The 7500-nt window shown below is 36.0% G+C and overlaps 1 protein-coding gene across 4 annotated transcripts in view; it reads right to left on the bottom strand.

Moving 5' to 3' along the window:
- Nucleotides 1–7500, bottom strand: part of LOC106875085 (protocadherin beta-2) — a 218998-nt gene that overhangs the window by 210394 nt on the left and 1104 nt on the right. The gene's annotated exons all lie outside the window — the stretch shown is intronic.

The raw sequence follows: 7500 nt of genomic DNA on the forward strand, positions 1-7500 counted from the left end.
ATATATGTATGTATGTATATTTACATATATATTTATATATATATTTACATATATATTTATATACATTTGTGTGTGTGTGTGTATAATTGAAAATGAAGAGGAGAGTGGAGATTTATTTGCATCCAAAACGTTTTTACTAAAAACGTTTTCTACAGCATATGTAACAATGACCAACATATGTTTCAATTGCAGCAACTACACATAGGCTCTGTACGCAATTATGCATCCTAGTCACTGCTATTTCATCAAGAGTCCATCACAACGTTTTCAAAGTGAACCAATTCAAACAACCTTTCTGCGTTGGTTATAACATTACTTTTTAAATCAAATTGAATTCTGGTCTTATAATCACCTCCACTGGTATTACAGTTGAATCATGGTTTATAAAATGTTCATTCATATTACAATCAACTGTTGCAGTTTTGCTTACATTTACTGTATGGAGTACATTCTTTATTCAGAAGTAATTCAGTTTTGTTTGGGTTTATACCCTCAATTAATATTATTTTTGTTATTATTACTAAAATTATTTTAGTATTATTTGCAAAAATATCATTAATTATCACAATCATTATGTTAACTAGTATAATTACTATAGATGGTAATTTATGTTTCTGTCTAGTGTTTATAATAGTGTATTTAGAAAAGAAAATTTTGTACATTTTCTTTATAGGTTACATCTATTATCACCGATCCTATAAGGTTTTGCTTCACAAATATTTTCCCAAGCAATCAAAAATATTTTGTTACTATCTTTAAGTGCCCAAATTAGCTTACTAAGGCTGATAGTATTCATTTTGTCCCTATTTCTAAAAGAACTTACATGATTGGCAATTCTCTGCTTAACATAACATGAGCTAGCTTCTATATCGAAATATTCTCTATTCTCTGAGGTAATCTTACATCTGTGTACAACATTTTTATGTTTACAACCAGAGCCAAGCAGACAGAACCTATACCTTGCACAATCACAACTAATAATTCTAGTACTTCCATCACTATGATCCACTTCACCTACACTAGATGTGATTTTTATATTCTCCTGTCTATCTTCTAAGCTATTAGTCTTCTCCACAGAGACAACACTCTGAGTACTTTTCCCTCTAGGATTCAAATCCACTACTTCCAGGCCAACTGTGGAGCTCCCTCAGGTCTCTTCAACTCCATTGGTTGCCTATCCTGATACCCAGCTGTGTCACCCACGGTCTGTCCATTCATGTTGACATTATTGCTATATATTGATCTATAATTATAGTTCTGGTTACTGTTATTGCTAATACTTATATGGAAACTTTTAAATTTATTATCATTGTGTGCAGCTATAATTAGTGCTAAATTTTTGCTATCATATATATATATATATATATATATATATATATATATATGAATTCTTTTATTTGTTTCAGTCATTTGACTGTGGCCATGCTGGAGCACCACCTTTAGTCGAACAAATGGACCCCAGGACTTATTCTTTGTAAGTCTAGTACATAGCCTATTGGTATCTTTTGCCAAACCACTAAGTTATGGGGACATAAACACACCAGCAACGATTGTCAAGTGATGGTGGGGGGACAAACACACACACACACACACACACACACACACACACACACACACATATATGACAGGCTTCTGTCAGTTTCCGTCTACCAAATCCACTCACAAGGCTTTGGTCAGCCTGAGGCTATAGAAGACACTTGCCCAAGGTGACATGCAGTAGAATTGAACCCAGAACCATGTGGTTGGTAAGCAAGCTACTTACCGCACATTTATGTATACATACCCATCCATACACATGCACAAGTTAATGTCTGGCCTCTTAAAAAAAATTCTATGCAAAACATGACATAAAACAGCTGCTTCTATTATTTATTGTTCATCATCATCTCTGTTATCAGTGTCACCTTCTTAATCACAGTCACCACCACCATCACCACCACCATTATCAGCCTCTTCACTATCATCCTCAACACAACCATCCCCACCATTGCTACCATCTTTATGGATATCAATATCATCAACACCACAGTTCAGTTTTCATTTACAGTATGTAATCATATCTATTGTCACATATTAGTACCATTAATCATGTTGATACAATAAATACCAGTTAAATACTGGGTCGATTCAACAGACTAGATCTCTCACCCAGACTCTCTGAACTTACACCTATACCAGAAATAGTTTTGAATTGATTTATTAACTAATAAAAATCTAATATGATAATAATGGTTTCAAACTTTGCCACAAGGGTAGCAATTTTGGTGGGTAAGGAGGAGTCGATTACATGAACCCTAGTTTTCAACTGGTACTTATTTTATCAACCCTGAAAGGATGAAAAACAAAGTAGACCTTGGTAGAATTTGAACGCACATTTTGCCCAGCATGCTCACGATTCTACCAGCCCATTGCATTAATAATAATAATTGAGTTTGAATAATTCACATCTGGAAACATTGGTGTTTCATTCGACATCCTTAAACCACTCTTATTCAGGGATCTTTTGAGTAGGAAGGGCTACTCAACCTGAAGAAAATTCTAACTGGGCCCCACCTGCAAGATCATGTGCTGTTTATCTTGATATGAGATCATCATGTCATGCACACATGGTTGTGGTGCATGTGCCTGGTGTACCCTTATCAGACAAGTAGTCATGGTGGGTATACTGGGCTTCATATATTTTACCCTAGTGTTACTTTGATGGCATATACTGCTCTCTCACGTAATGATAATAATAATAGTATTGTCTTTAAATTATGGCACAGGGCCAGCAATTTTAAAGGCAGGGGCAACTCAACTACATCAACTCCAGTACTTGACTGGCACTGTATTATATCAACTCCAAAATAAAGACAAAGTTGATTTTTACAGGATTTGAACTCAGAATGATATGAGCTGAAAAACAAATGTTATCAAGTATTTTATTCACTGTGCCAGCTATCCTCTTTAATAATAATAATGATAATAATAATAATAATAATAATAATGATACTACTACTACTACTACTACTACTACTAATAGTAATAATAATAATAGTAATAATCATCCTTTGTGCTGTAGGTGCAAGGCTTTAAATTTTTTGAAGAGGGGGACTAGTTGTTTACATTGACTCCAGCGTTTCACTGGTACTTGATTTATGGACCTCAAATGAATGAAAAGCAAAGTCAACCTTGGCAGAATTTGAACTCACAATGTAGCAATGGGCAAAATACCACTAAGCATTTCGTCCAGTGTGCTAACGATTCTGCCAGCTCGCCATCCTTTCTATTAAAGGCACAAGACCTGAAATTTCGGGGGAGGGTGTAAGTTGATTACATTGACTCCAATGCTTGACTGGTACTCATTTTGTTGACCCCCGAAAGGGTGAAAAGTAGAGGTGACCTCAGTGGAATTTGAGCTCGGAACACGAAGATGGATGAAATACCATAAGAATTTTGTCCAGGGTGCTAATAATTCTGCCAGCTGAAGAATTTGTTACATACACCCCTATTTAAAATTGTGACCTTGCGCCAAAGTCAGAATTTATTGTTGTAGTTGCTGTTGTTAAGGCAGTAGATTAGCAACAGAATTGTTAGAGCATTTGATAAAATGTCTTATGATATTTCTTCCAGCAGTTTACATTCTGGGTTCAAGTTTTATCACAGTCAGCTTTGCCTTTCATCTTTTCAGGGCTGATGGTTGATAAGCAAAAGTACCTGTCAAGTACTGTGATAAATTTGGGCCTTCAGCCTAAGTCAAAAGCCATTAGGCAGCGTGCCAGGCAAAATGCTTAGTGGCATTTCGTCTGTCTCTAGGTTGTGAGTTCAAATTATGCTTAGGTCAAGTTTATCATTCATCTTTTCAGGGTCGATAAAATAAGTACCAGTTACACACAGGGGTTGAAGTAATCAACTTATCCCCTTCCATGAACTTGCTGGCCTTTTGCCAAAATTTGAAATCATTATTAATCATTATTATTATTGTTATTATTATTATTATTATTATTATTATTATTATTATTATTATTATTATTAAGGCAGTGAGCTAGCAGAACCATTAGCATGCCAGGCAAGATGCTTAGTGGCATTTCATCCCTCTTTACATTCTGAGTTCAAATTCTGCCAAGGTCAACTTTGCCTTTCACCCTTCCAGGGTTGATGAACTAAGTACCGGTCAAGTACTGAGATCAATGTGATTGACTTTTTACATCCTCCAAAATTTCAGACCTTGTGCTGTCAACGGAAATGATTATTGTTCTTGTTGTTGTTTGAAACACATTATTATTATTATCATTATTATTATTATTATTATTATTATTATTATTGTTATTAAGGCTGCAAGCTGACAGAATCATTAGTATGCCATGTAAAATGCCTAGCAATATGTCTTCTGGTTTGACATTCTGCATTCATACTCCATTGAAGTTGACTTTACCTTTCATCCTTGAAGGTTTAATGAAATAAGTACCAGTTGAGCATGGGTCCAATGTAATCAACCAAACCCTCCTGCTAAAATTTAAGGCCTTAAGCCTTAAGCAGAAAGGATTTTTATTATTATTATTATTATTATTATTATTATTATTATTATCATTATTACTATTATTATTATTACTACTATTATTATTATTACTACTACAACTACTATTTTTATTATTATTATTACTACTACTACTACTACTACTACTACTACTACTACTACTACTACTACTACTACTACTACTATTATTATTATTATTATTATTAAGGCAGCAAGGTAGCAGAAATGTTAGCATGCTGGACGAAATGCTTAGTAGTATTTCACCCGTCACTACGTTGTGAGCCTAAATTCCGCCAAGGTCAACTTTGCCTTTCATCCTTTCAGCATCAATAAATTCAGTACCAGTGAAACACTGGGGTCAATGTAATCGACTAATTCCCTCCCACAAATTTCAGGCCTTGTGCCTTTAGTAGAAAGGATTACTATTATTGTTATTATTACTAAGGCAGTGAGTTGGCAGAATCATTAGCACACTGATCAAATGCTTAGTGGCATTTTGTCTGTCTTCATGTTCTGAGTTCAAATTCCACCTAGGTTGACTTTGCCTTTAATCCTCTCAGGGTCGATAAAATAAGTACCAATTGAGCAGAGGGGTCGATGTAATAGACTTATCCCATCCCCCAGAATTGCTGGCCTGGTTCTATTTTCATTCTGTGCTTTCACTATACCTACTGAGCACACCTCTATGTATGTTGAATATTTTGTTTTTGCTTTTTTGTTTTGTAGAGTACTCTATACAATGTGTACTTAGTTATACTATTATACTAATATGTGTAGTATAATTATATGTATTATACTATGTGTACAATAATAATATTTCCTGTATGCTGCATACATCTGTAAATCTTTGGGTATAAGTTACATATTGGTCTGCATGTTTGTTAATTAATTCCAAAGACATTTCATATTATAAGGATTGTTTTGTTTTTTATCCTCCACATTATGGTTATCTCTATTTTTAGATCTTTTATTTCTATTTCAGTTACTGAACTGAAGTCATGCAGGGGCATTGCCTTGAAAGGTCTTAGTTAAACAAATCAACACCAGTACTTATTCTATTGGCCTGTTCTGCTGAATGGCTAAGTTTTGGGGAACAAAACACACACACACACACACACACACACACTCACGCTCACACACACACACTCACTCACTCACTCACTCTGATACATGGCAGGCTTCCATGCACTTCAGTAACCATATCCGCTCACAAAACTTTGATCAGCCTGAGGCCATAGAAGAAAACATTTACCCAAGGTGTCATGCCGTGAGATTGAGCCTGGAACCATATGGTTGAGAAACAAACTTCTTACCACATGGCCATAAATGTATGTGGATAAGTTTCCCTTATTCTTTGCAAGATATATTATAAACTGTTGGGGCAAATACTTCAAGCTGGGGACACTATTTCTTTGGGGTTTTTGATCACAATATCCAGTCAATTATCCTTGATCTTTCAGAACTTTTCTTTTATTCTCTAGCATGCATTCATCATTGGATTGTGGTCAAGCTGGAGCATCACATTCAGTTATGATTATTATTGTGTTTGTTCTGTGGGTCAGACAAAATGTTTAGTGGCATTTTCTTTTGACTCTTTACATGCTGAGTTCAAACTTTGCTGAGTTCAAACTTTGCTGAGGTCAACAAACTTTGCTTTTCATCCTTCTGAGGTTGATAAAATAAATGTACCAGTGCAGTACTGGGTCAATGTCATCAACTAACTCGCCCCCACCACTAAAATTGCTGGCCTTGTACCAAAATTGAAACATTATTATGACTACTTCTACTACCAGTCCCAAAATCACCACCACCACCACCACTACTACTACTACTACTAATAATAATAATAATAATAATAATAATAATAATAATAATAATAATAATAATAATTAAGTCTACATTTTCTTGGCAAACGCATAAATGGTAATCATAATGATCACCATCATCATAAGCACAACCCCTACCACCGTCATTGTCACCACCGTCATTGTCACCACCATCTTGACCATATCGACTACTGACATTGTTAACACTGTTGTTGTCACTATCAGCAACAGCAGCATTACAGCCACAACATCCACCCTTGCCATTTCCACCACTACCACCACTACTGCCAGCACCACCACCATCATATCATTTCCATCATTGTTCACTACTAATGCCACCAGCACCACCACCACCACCACCACCACCACTACCACCACCATCGTCATCATCATCATCATCATATTATTTCCATCATTGTTTACTACCGCCACTGCCACCACCACCACCACCACCATCATCATCATCATCATCATCATCATTGTTGTTGGTATCACAACCAGTGGCTCCCCCCACTCCCCGCATGCAGCTTTAGGCTACTCCTTCAAAACTTTTACAACACTGGCCTTAAACCCCACCCCCACTTCAAACTACCATCGGGGCCCCCATCATATACCACCCCTGATGTGACAAGTAAATGATAATAAAACCTCTGTATGGTCACTAGATGTACTCGAAACAACAGCCAAATATTCCTCAAACCATAACCTATCATGTTAAAAAAATAAGAAGTCCAAATTGGATGTGTTTTGGGTTAATACATGATGGTCATTGTTGGAATGTTTTTGATCATAGGTCTCCTGATTAGGTTGCCTGGGGCTAAGCAGTTACAACTTATGTTGTATTCATTACTATCGTTGTCATCACCATCACCACCACCATCAGCAGCACCACCATTAACATTATCACCACCACCATCATCATATTCATCATCATTTTCATCACCAGCATCAGCACCAAGATTTTCATTTTTATCATCACCACTGTCATCATCACCACCATCACAACCAGCATCATTATCACCACCACAACCAGCATCATTATCACCACCATCATCATCATCACCATCAATGCCAGCATTGTCATCAATATCATAACTTAATTTACTCTTCCACACTCCATCACAGGCCTAACCCACATGAATTTCACAACGTCCACCC

Source organism: Octopus bimaculoides, chromosome 14, assembly GCF_001194135.2.
Source record: "Octopus bimaculoides isolate UCB-OBI-ISO-001 chromosome 14, ASM119413v2, whole genome shotgun sequence".
Classification (NCBI taxonomy): domain Eukaryota; kingdom Metazoa; phylum Mollusca; class Cephalopoda; order Octopoda; family Octopodidae; genus Octopus; species Octopus bimaculoides.